Raw genomic sequence first — 11119 nt, forward strand, 5'->3', positions numbered from 1 at the left:
CTGAATTCACTAAAGTCTCTCTCTTTATCAGGAGAGCCCTGGCCGGACTATGGTCAGCAAGGTTGGGATGCGGATGATGAAGAAATTCAAAGCCCACCCACCACCCACTTCGTAGCCACTTTCGATGATTTAACCGACATGCTCGACTTCGACTCCGAAGACATCGACGGTATGGACACCGATGTAGGAGACGATCAAGAATCAGCGCCTATAGGGCACTGGAAAGCCACCTCGTCGTATGATATATACACGGCAGACACCCCAAAAGAAGGCAATGGCGATGGAACAGCGGAGGATGACCCCTCCAAGAAGCAGCCTAAGCGCCGGCGTCAGCTGCGCCGCTCTAAATCCCGCCAAAGCAAAAATGGTGATTCCGGCACGGGAGATAATAACACCCCGGACAGTGCCGAAGACAACCACCTCCAGCAAGATTCAGCACAGGAGGATGGAGAAGCCAGCCTTGATGAGAGAGCGGCAGACAGAGAGGTCGAGGACGATAATTATATGCCTCCCTCCGAAGACGATGCAAGCCTCGAAGACAACAAATTTGTCGTGCCGGAGGATCCCGTCGAACAAGAGCGTTTCAAACACAGGCTTATGGCCACGGCGAGCAGCCTCAAGAAAAAACAGCAACAACTTAGAGCTGATCAAGATTTGCTAGCCGATAGATGGACTGAAGTCCTTGCGGCCGAAGAGTATGAACTCGAACGCCCCTCCAAGAGCTACCCAAAGCGCAGGTTGCTACCCCGATTAGAGGAGGAAGCACATAAACCTACATCACTAGCGCATGATGCGGCCGACCGGCCAACCCGTGGCCACGACAAAGAGGCCTCTCGGCCCTCCACTCAAGCCGCACCCCGGCGTAGCTCAAAAAATACCAAGGCACAGGAAAATGCGCCAGCCCTGCGAGATATATTGGAGGACAAGGCAAGGCAAAACAAGATCGATCTACGGATCGCATGGGTGCCCTACGGCATGAGACGGTAATCGTCACTCCGGATACAGTAAATCCGGCCGGGCCGAACACAGTAGACAAAGCTCGTTTGAGCTGCGTCGTGATATAGCCCAATATAGAGGCGCCGCACACCCACTATGCTTCACAGATGAAGTAATGGATCATCAAATCCCCGAGGGTTTCAAACCCGTGAACATCGAATCATATGATGGCACAACAGATCCTGCGGTATGGATCGAGGACTATCTCCTTCATATCCACATGGCCCGCGGTGATGACCTACACGCCATCAAATACCTCCAACTCAAGCTTAAAGGACCAGCTCAGCATTGGCTTAACAGCTTGCCAGAAGAATCAATTGGTTGTTGGGAGGACCTGGAAACCGCATTCCTCGACAATTTCTAGGGCACTAATGTGCGACCACCAGACGCCGATGACCTTAGCCACATAATTCAGCAGCCAAAGGAATCGGCCAGACAATTCTGGACACGGTTCCTAACCAAGAAAAATCAAATCGTCGACTGTCCGGATGCAGAGGCCCTAGCAGCCTTCAAGCATAACATCCGCGACGAGTGGCTTGCACGGCACCTAGGACAGGAAAAGACAAAATCAATGGCAGCCCTCACCACACTTATGACCCGCTTTTGCGTGGGAGAAGACAGCTGGCTAGCTCGCAGCAATAACATGACTAAGAGCCCTACTAATTCGAATACCAAGGACAACAGTGGCAGGTCGCGTCGCAACAAGCAAAAGCGCCACATTAACGGCAACAATACTGAGGATATGGCAGTTAATGCCGGATTCAGAGGCTCTAAACCTGGTCAGCGGGAAAAGCCATTCAAAAGAAATACTCTGGGCCCATCCAGTTTGGACCGAATACTCGACCGCTCATGCCAGATACATGGCACCCCCGAAAAACCATCCAATCACACCAATAGGGATTGTTGGGTGTTCAAGCAGGCAGGCAAGTTAAATGCCGAAAGCAGAGACAAGGGGCTCCATAGCGATGACGAGGAGGAGCCCCGGTCGCCGAACAACAGTGGACAGAAAGGTTTTCCCCCACAAGTGCGGACGGTGAACATCATGTACACAACCCACATCCCCAAGAGGGAGCGGAAGCGTGCGCTAAGGGACATATACGCGATGGAGCCAGTCGCCCCAAAGTTCAACCCATAGTCTTCCTGCCCGATCACTTTTGATCGAAGGGACCACCCCACTAGCATCCGTCATGGCGGATTCGCCGCATTGGTTCTTGACCCAATTATTGATGGATTTCACCTCACTAGAGTCCTTATGGACGGCGGCAGCAGCCTGAACCTGCTTTACCAGGATACAGTGCAGAAAATGGGCATCGATCCCTCGAGGATTAAACCCACTAAAATGACCTTTAAAGGCGTCATACCAGGTGTAGAGGCCAACTGTACAGGCTCAGTTACACTTGGAGTGGTCTTCGGATCTCCGGATAATTTCCGAAGCGAGGAGTTAGTTTTCGACATAGTCCCATTCCGCAGTGGCTATCACGCACTGCTCGGGCGAACCACATTTGCCAAGTTCAATGCGGTGCCGCACTACGCATACCTCAAGCTCAAGATGCCAGGCCCTCGAGAAGTCATCACGGTCAATGGAAACACCGAACGCTCTCTCCGAATGGAGGAGCATACGGCGGCTATCATAGCAGAAGTACAAAGCAGCCTCTCAAGGCAATTCTCCAGTCCGGCCATTAAACGTCTGAACACCGTCAAGCGTGCCCAGAGTAACCTACAACAAGACCGCCTGGCACGTTCCGAGCAAGTGTAGCAATGCGACCCCAACCCCAGCCCTCACAAACTTGCGAAACCAGTGTTGCGCTACATAACTACGCTCTGGAAATACCATGGGCACAGGGGGAGGGGCACCATCACGGCACGCTCGAAACGCGGCTTAAACTGCACTAGGGGCTACTGATTTCTTAATTTTCTCTTATTTTCAGGACTCTATTCTTCTGAAGGCTTGTCCAGCAGTAAAAATTGCCACACAAACGATACAACCAGGGAAGCAGAAAGCTACGCCGCACTATGGAACTCTAAGGTGGTCTCTATAACGAGCAGTATACCTGTTTCACATACCATTACGCAGCTCGCCCCTGGAAAGGACATGTTAATAGTCCCATCTTTTGCTTATTGCACTATTTGTATCGTTCTGCTTTGATCGCAACTTTTTTAAAATAAACAATGCATAGCTTCCGTCTATTATTGCATTACTCTTTTTTATGAATATATGTTCATTAATGACATGTTGCACCCGTACACTTTGGTACGGCCAATACGCCAGGGGCTTAAGTACCCCACAGTACGGTGTGAGAAGTCCGAACACTTTCACAAGTGCGGCACCCCGAACATATAGCATTATATGCATCGGCTCCGAATCATGTCTTGGGTCAATAGTTGGGTTTGCCCACCTCCTATGTTTTGGTACCTTATGTTCCGTTATATCGGCTAAGGTAGCACTAGGAGAACTACTACGATTGTGCCCCAGTTGAGCTGGGCTAAGCACCTCGGTAGAGAAAGCTAAAACTGACCGTCATGATGAGGCGAGAGCTGGTCACTCGTCGAGAGGTTTTCAAGTCCCTAAAGACTTATGCCGCTTAGAGCGAGGAGTCGGCTTTGTCCGGCCTAGGCGTGGATAGCGCCCCGAACTCGGCCTTCCGAACAATAGGGGCTTCGCCGTAATTTAAAATTATAGAATTCTATGGCTAAGTGAGAGTGTTCAAGCATTATAGTCAGATTGCCTTGTTCGTTGTGTTGAGTGCCTCCCTCGAAGGACCCAAGAATGGGAAAAAGAGCGCTCATGTTTATCCCGAACACCCCAGCACTCGTGGAATGGGGGCAGAAGCCGACGACTAGCCATCTCTCAAATTTGATAAACGGCCGCATAGAAGGTAATATTTTAAATTCAAAAGCGTTGCTTAGCGCATATGAACAAGTTTTCTGCGTACAGGATCACAAATGCGAGTTTACTCAAAAATTACATCTTTGGAGCATTCATCCGCTATAAGGCGGACACCCTTCAAGACGCCCTCATAATACGCTTCCGGGATGCGATGCTCCTTGCCCGGCGGCGGCCCGTCCTTCACCAGCTTCTCCGCATCCATCTTGCCAAAGTGCACTTTAGCACGGGCAAGCGCCCTACAGGCACCTTCGATGCATACGGAGCACTTGATTACTTCATGCCGTGGACAAGCATCCACCAGCCGCCTCACCAGCCCAAAGTAGCTCCCAGGCAGAGCCTCTCCAGGCCGAAGCCGAACTATGAGGCCCTTTATGGCCTGTTCGGCCACCTTGTGGAGCTCGACCATTTGCTTCCCCTGGTCGCTCAAAGGCACCAGGTGTCCGGCCTCAACATACTAAGACCAGAACACCTTCTCTGTCGAGCTCCCCTCTTCGGCTCGGTAGTAGGCGGCGGCATCAAACGCACTGCGGGGTAAATCTGCGAATGCTCCTGGAGAGCTTCGGACTCGGGTAAGTAACAAGTAATTCACTTTTACGTGCTTGCTTTGCATAATGAATGCCTTACCCGCCACTATCTTCTTCATCGCTTCAATTTCTTGGAGGGCTTTCTGGGCTTCGGCCTTGGCAGACTTCATGCTTTCGAGGGCTGCCGCAAGCTCGGACGCTTGCATCTTTGAGTCAAGCTCCAAACTCTCGCGTTTTTTCACGAGAGCCTAGAGCTCTTTCTGCACCTCCTCCAATCGCGCCTCCTGCTTCCCTCTCTCTGTGCGCTCCGCGGCCGCTCTGTTTTTGGCCTCGGACAACGCTTTCTCAAGGGTTGCCACCTCGGTCGTGGCCCCTATAATAGCACGTTGATCCTATCATTTTTTGCAACCACATCTTCTCTATATACTTGCGCAAGGTATTACTTACCTTCCTTCTCCTCAAGTTGCCTCTTGGCATGGCCGAGCTCGTTCTCGGACCGCGCGAGGTTTTGCTTCAACGTATCCACCTGCGCAGTCAGTGCGGCGGAGGCCAGCAGCGAAGCCGGCATACGCATATTGACTTCATTATGTTAGACTCCTGCGAATGTTATTAGATCCTCTATTCGACTTTTCTTTCCGAACGTCGAACAGAGCATCAAGGGCTACTGTCTATGCGGTAATATTTTTACATATTCTTTACTTACCTCAAAGCCTGTTAGAAGGCTGGCACAGGCTTTAGTCAGTCCGCTCTTGGCGGACTGAACCTTCTGGATCACCGCACTCATAGTAGTGTGGTGCTCCTCGTCGATGGAGGCGCCGTTAAGCACCTCCAGCAAATTGTCTGATGCCTCCGGTTGGACGGAGGTCACCAGCTCGGTAGGCTTGCTCCTCTTGGAAGGAGGCTGCCTACCGGAGTTCGGAACTGTTGAAGGTTCCGGCGTGGTGTCCGGTTCAAGGCCGGACTTGGAGCCCTTGGGTGTTCTATCCCCTTTACGCCTGGAGTCTGGGAGGTCGCCTTTCGGCGCCTCCAGGACCACCTCCTCCTGGCTTGGAACCTGTTGGGACGCCACCTCGGTGTCGTCCGTAGGGTGGGGGGAGGTAGCCGTCGGAAGCGAATTCACATCCGACGAATCTAGGGAGCCGCTCGACGACTCGTCGAGCCCGGCCTTGGGCGGACTGCATAGGCATATTCGGCGTAAGGAGGAGCTGTGCAAGAAAGGAACACTATGAATTGCTCTGGTGTCCGAATACTTATGATCTCGCCAGGGGCTTGGCCCTGTGCGGCCACTCCTCTTCACCGTCGTCGGCGTTGGTGGAGTAGTCCAGAGGAACGGTCTTCCCCTTCTTGGACCCTTCGGCCTCCCCAGCTGGGGTGGCCATCCTTTTCTTCCCTCCCCCCGCTGGAGGGGGAGAGGTCTCCTCTTCCTCCTCCTCGTCTTCACGGGAGGAGTGCATCTTGGAGTCGTCGGATGATGAACCCGACACCTCCAGGCATCGGGCACTCTTTCGAGTCCCTGTGGCCTTCTTCTTGGCCTTCCTCTCCGGCACCACATAGGGTGCCGGAACCAGCAACTTCGCCAAGCGAGGGTCCGCTGGGCCTTCGGTCAAAGGAGCTGGACAGTTGATCTGTCCGGACGTCTCCTGCCAATCGTGTCAAAGGTAAGGGAGCTTAGATCCCGCATGGGGTCAAACTATGAAAAACTAACACCCTGTAAAAGGTAAAAACAGCTTACCGCACTAGCGTGGCGCTGTGTGCTGAATCCGCGATCCTCGGTAGCGGATGTGGGGGCCTCGGCATCCTTGAAAAGCACCTTCCAGACATCTTCATACGTCATGTCGAAGAGCCTGCTCAGAGTTCGGTGCTACGCCGGGTCGAACTCCCACGGGTTGGAAGCCCGTTGTTGACACGAGAGGATCCGACGGATGAGCATAACCTGGACTACGTTGACAAGTTTGAGCTTCTTGTCCACTAGGGTTTGGACGCATGTTTGGAGTCCGGTCAGCTCTCCTTTTTTACCCCACGACAGGCCCGTCTCCTTCCAGGAGGTGAGCCGCGTAGGGAGTCCGGATTGGAACTCAGGGGCTGCGACACATTCAGGGTCGCGCGGCTCGGTGATGTAAAACCACCCTGATTACCACCCCTTTAGGGTCTCCACGAAGGAGCCCTCGAGCCATAGGATGTTGGGCATGTTGCCCACCATGGTGCCTCCGTACTCCGCCTGGGTGCCGTGCACCACCTTTAGCTTGACATTGAAAGTCTTCAGCCATAGGCCGAAATGGGGGCGGATGCAGAGGAAAGCCTCGCACACGACGATAAATGCCAAGATGTTGAGGACAAAGTTCGGGGCCAGATCGTGGAAATCCAGGCCATAGTAGAACATGAGCCCCTGGACAAATGGGTGGAGAGGGAAGCCCAGTCCATGGAGGAAATGGGGGAGGAACACCACCCTCTCATGGGGCCTAGGGGTGGGGATGAGCTTCCCCTCTTCGGGAAGCTGGTGCGCAATGTCGTTAGACAAGTATCCGGCCTTCCTTAGTTTTTTTGATGTGTTCCTCCGTGACGGAGGAGACCATCCACTTGCCTCCCGCTCCGGACATGGCTAGAGAAGGTTGAGGTGGGGTGTGCGGACATGGGCGCTGGAGCTCGAGTGCGCGGAAATGCATAGGCAAAGGAGGAAGAAGGCGTGGATGAAAAGGTGGATCCTTATCCCCTTATATGGGCGGCGCGACTATGCGTCCCCACCGGCCTGGTAAAACTCGCTTATCTCCCAAGCGTTGTAATCAATGGCGCGGTTGGGTTACCCACGCCCGTATTGATGAGAATCCCGGAATAAGGGGACACGATCTCTACTTTGACAAGACATGCCAAGGAAACTGCCTCGCTAAACGCGCTGAGGTGGGACAGTAAAATGATTCGAATAAAGACTTGGCCGTGGTGTGATGTCACTCTACGGAATACGTCAGCAGATTAGATTTGTGCAAATATTATTCTCTCTATGGCAATATGTGGAAACTTATTTTGCAGAGCCGGACACTACCTTTGTGTTCAAAATCTTCTATGAAGTACTTGGAGGAGGAACACGCCTTGCAATGCCGAAGACAATCTGCGCGCCGGACTCGTCGTCGTTGAAGCTTGGTTTAGGGGCTACTAAGGGAGTCCTAGATTTGGGGGTGTCCGGATAGCCGGACTATACCTTCGGCCGGACTCATGGACTATGAAGATACAAGATTGAAGACTTCGTCCCGTGTCCGGAAGGGACTTTCCTTGGCGTGGAAGGCAAGCTTGGCGATACGGATATGTAGATCTCCTACCATTGTAACCGACTCTGTGTAACCCTAGCCCTCTCCGGTGTCTATATAAACTGGAGGGTTTTAGTCCGTAGGACAGACAACAATCATACCATAGGCTAGCTTCTAGGGTTTCGCCTCCTTGATCTCATGGTAGATCTACTCTTGTACTACCCATATCATCAATATTAATCAAGCAGGAGTAGGGTTTTACCTCCATCGAGAGGGCCCGAACCTGGGTAAAAACGTCGTGTCCCTTGTCTCCTGTTACCATCCGCCTAGACGCACAGTTCGGGACCCCTTACCCGAGATCCGCCGGTTTTGACACCGACAACCACCCCTGAAGTGATAGATCATGCTCTTTTCATCAGGAACATCCTGCCTTGCGAAGCGAGCAAGTTTCTGAAACTGGATGTTGTAGTGGTGCACGGACATGCTTCCTTGCTTGAGATTGCGGAACTCCTCATGCTTGCTCTCAGCAACATTTGTTTGAATGTGATGAGCTTTGAAGTCTCGGCAGAAATCCTCCCAGGTAATCACTCGACCTCCTTTAGAATCTTTGTCTTGCTGATACCAATTGGTTGCTTGGTCCTTGAGCTAAAACAAAGTGAACTAGACGTAGTCCTCAGGCTTGACATTGCTACATTCAAAATGCTTGCTGATGTCCAGGAGCCAATCATCGGCGTTCGTGGCCTCTGCACAGTTGCTGAAAGACTTTTGCTGATTTGCAAGGAACTGTTTAAGGGTAGCAAACTGAGGCTGATTGTTGAGTTGCCCATGACCTTGAGTTTCTTGGTTGCCTTCGCCCTGATTGCGCTCTTGCAAGACATGCAAAAGCATCTGGGTGTTGGCATTGGTGGCTGCCATGACAGCTTGCCATGCCTCCAGAGGCGGAGTAGGTGGCGGAAGTGGAGGGTGCACCTGACTCCCATCATTGCGGTCCGGATTCAGACACGTTGGAGGAGCCATCCAGAAGAGGGTGACATCCATTAGAATCTTGATGGATAGATACACAAGATGAATCAATGGATGTAAATTGCAACAAATAGTCTTCATAATAAACATTCGAACAGAGATTGAATGAATGAATTCTAAAGTTAACATTACACAACCATTAAGGTGAGAAGTCACTTAGATAAAGGTTGATAAATGAAATAGCAAGGTACGACTGGAACAAATAAATGGTAAGGATTACCCAATCACAAACCAATATCTGCAAGAAGAAATACTAAGAGCTACTTGGATGTAGCACCCTGGCTTAGAGCAACCGGATTACCACGCATTGCCAGCCCAGAGACCATGTCTTCTGGCAACACATAACATCTTGGTACCGAAAACAACCACTTTATTGATGCTAACAGATCAAAGTTTATATTACAACAGGTAGCGAGGCCATGCAGCACACACGGTGCGGCTGATCAATATGTACATTATTTAGTGAAGATAAGGGCCTCAATCATAACAACTACGCGGCAGCGGAACAACGTCGTAGCGGAACTCCATAGCACAGGGACACTGATGTGGACACGATCTAGACTCGGCCAGCACTCCTTCCCAACAAGACTTTCCTGAAATCTGGCATGACATGACAGGTCAGTACATTGAATGTACTTGCAAGCTCACAACAGACATAAACATAATGACAAACAATATCATGATAATTAACCAATTATAAATAATGCAACAATATAACCAACATGATGTGATCATGCTCTTGTGAGAAAAATCCCTCGGACTGGCTTACCAACGGTGATCGCTCTTGGATCACAAATGTACCAACCTCAAAGTCTTAGCTATGAATATCTCGTGATATTTCCGGCGACCACAACCACGACCATTATTTGGTCAAAAACGATGATCCTTCCGGCGATCACAACCACGACCAACACTTGGTCTTAACCAACCCGATGACCTTCCCCCCATCATCAATGGTGCAGAGTTCATAACTTAGTGTGCAAGATTTATTAAATGTTGACCCATGGTGTGACCTACTTTCGAGCATGTCCGTAACCGTGGACTTGGCTATCGATAGATTAATACACTCTTCAGAGGTAGTGCACTGTACCCACACCACGGAACCCATGGCCTCGCACTCCCATTCGACTGGACCTACGGCATTCCGACGAAACCCCTCCATTGCCATGACACTCTCCCGGCCACTCCGACTCACTCCCCACTGGGCTAGTCCTGGGTGGCCCCGTGTCTACCAAAGACACAACGACCACCGTCGTGGCCAAAACATAAACTGTCAGACACGAGGACACGATACCAAAAATCTCAACAACGGGCACACAAGGTTATGTCTGCTTACCGGGCTAGGGTACCGCATGCCCATAACCTTCCCTCGTTGGAGGTACCGGCTAGAGGCATGACAACGGACCAAATAAAGGCCTTCCCATAAAGGCAAATGTGGTTGCACTGGGAAAAAGTCGATTCAGTGGCACCTTGACCAGGTCAACGATATATTCAAGTTGATTTATTACCAGGTTCAACTTAAAGTGCAAATAACCGCTGTCATAATATGCCATGAAATGCAACACTAACATATGCATCACATATCAATGGAAATGACTGAGTCAACGATCTCCACACTAAAAATAAACATCAACAACTCATGACACTTCCCTGGTTAGGAATAAACATTACTTTAAATAGAATCTTTTCTAGCAAATTTATCATTTTTCTCATGCAAGATAATAACTCCATATAATTACTTATATCCATAACTATATTACTCTTTCATAACAAAATTTAATTCTAGTTTCTTTACCCACTTAGTTAGCTTTAAACTTTCTGTAAATCAAGCATATTAACCTAAACAAGTAACTAACAGAATATAAATAACATAATAGTGATTTAAATGCATGGATTAAATCATTCATTCAAGTAGGAAAATAAAAAATATTGTAATGGGACCATGAAAATGTTGTTGTGGCTTGCCTTAGTGCAGATGAGGTTCACAAGCCTCCTGGTGATCCTCAATACAAGCCTCACCCTTTGAAAATAATTATAAACACAAAAAGAAAACATCGTGAACCCTTCTGAAATTCACCAGAAAATCTAGACAACGGGGGAAATCCCATTTTTGGTGAGCTGCTAGATTTCTTTACAAAGAACACAATGCAAAAAGAATCAATTCATTTGGACTTATGGTTGAAGAGTTTTGGCTGTTTGAAGCTCTCTGAAAAAATATGAAATTTGAATTTAATTAAAAACAGACTAGGCCCGCTAGTCCTGGGTGGCCTCGTGTCTACCAAAGCCTCGGGGCGCCACCACTCATATTGCTTCGCACGCATATTGAGTGGCTGACTAGCGGGCCCCGCTAGTCAGGTGAGGAGGAGAAGGGGAAAGAAACAGAGGACAACACGGCTTCATCGGAGCTCACGCCGGCGACGAGGGCTTCTTGGCCAAAACGAGAGGGAGGG

The sequence above is a fragment of the Triticum aestivum genome, chromosome 7A, assembly GCF_018294505.1.
Source record: "Triticum aestivum cultivar Chinese Spring chromosome 7A, IWGSC CS RefSeq v2.1, whole genome shotgun sequence".
Lineage (NCBI taxonomy): Eukaryota > Viridiplantae > Streptophyta > Magnoliopsida > Poales > Poaceae > Triticum > Triticum aestivum.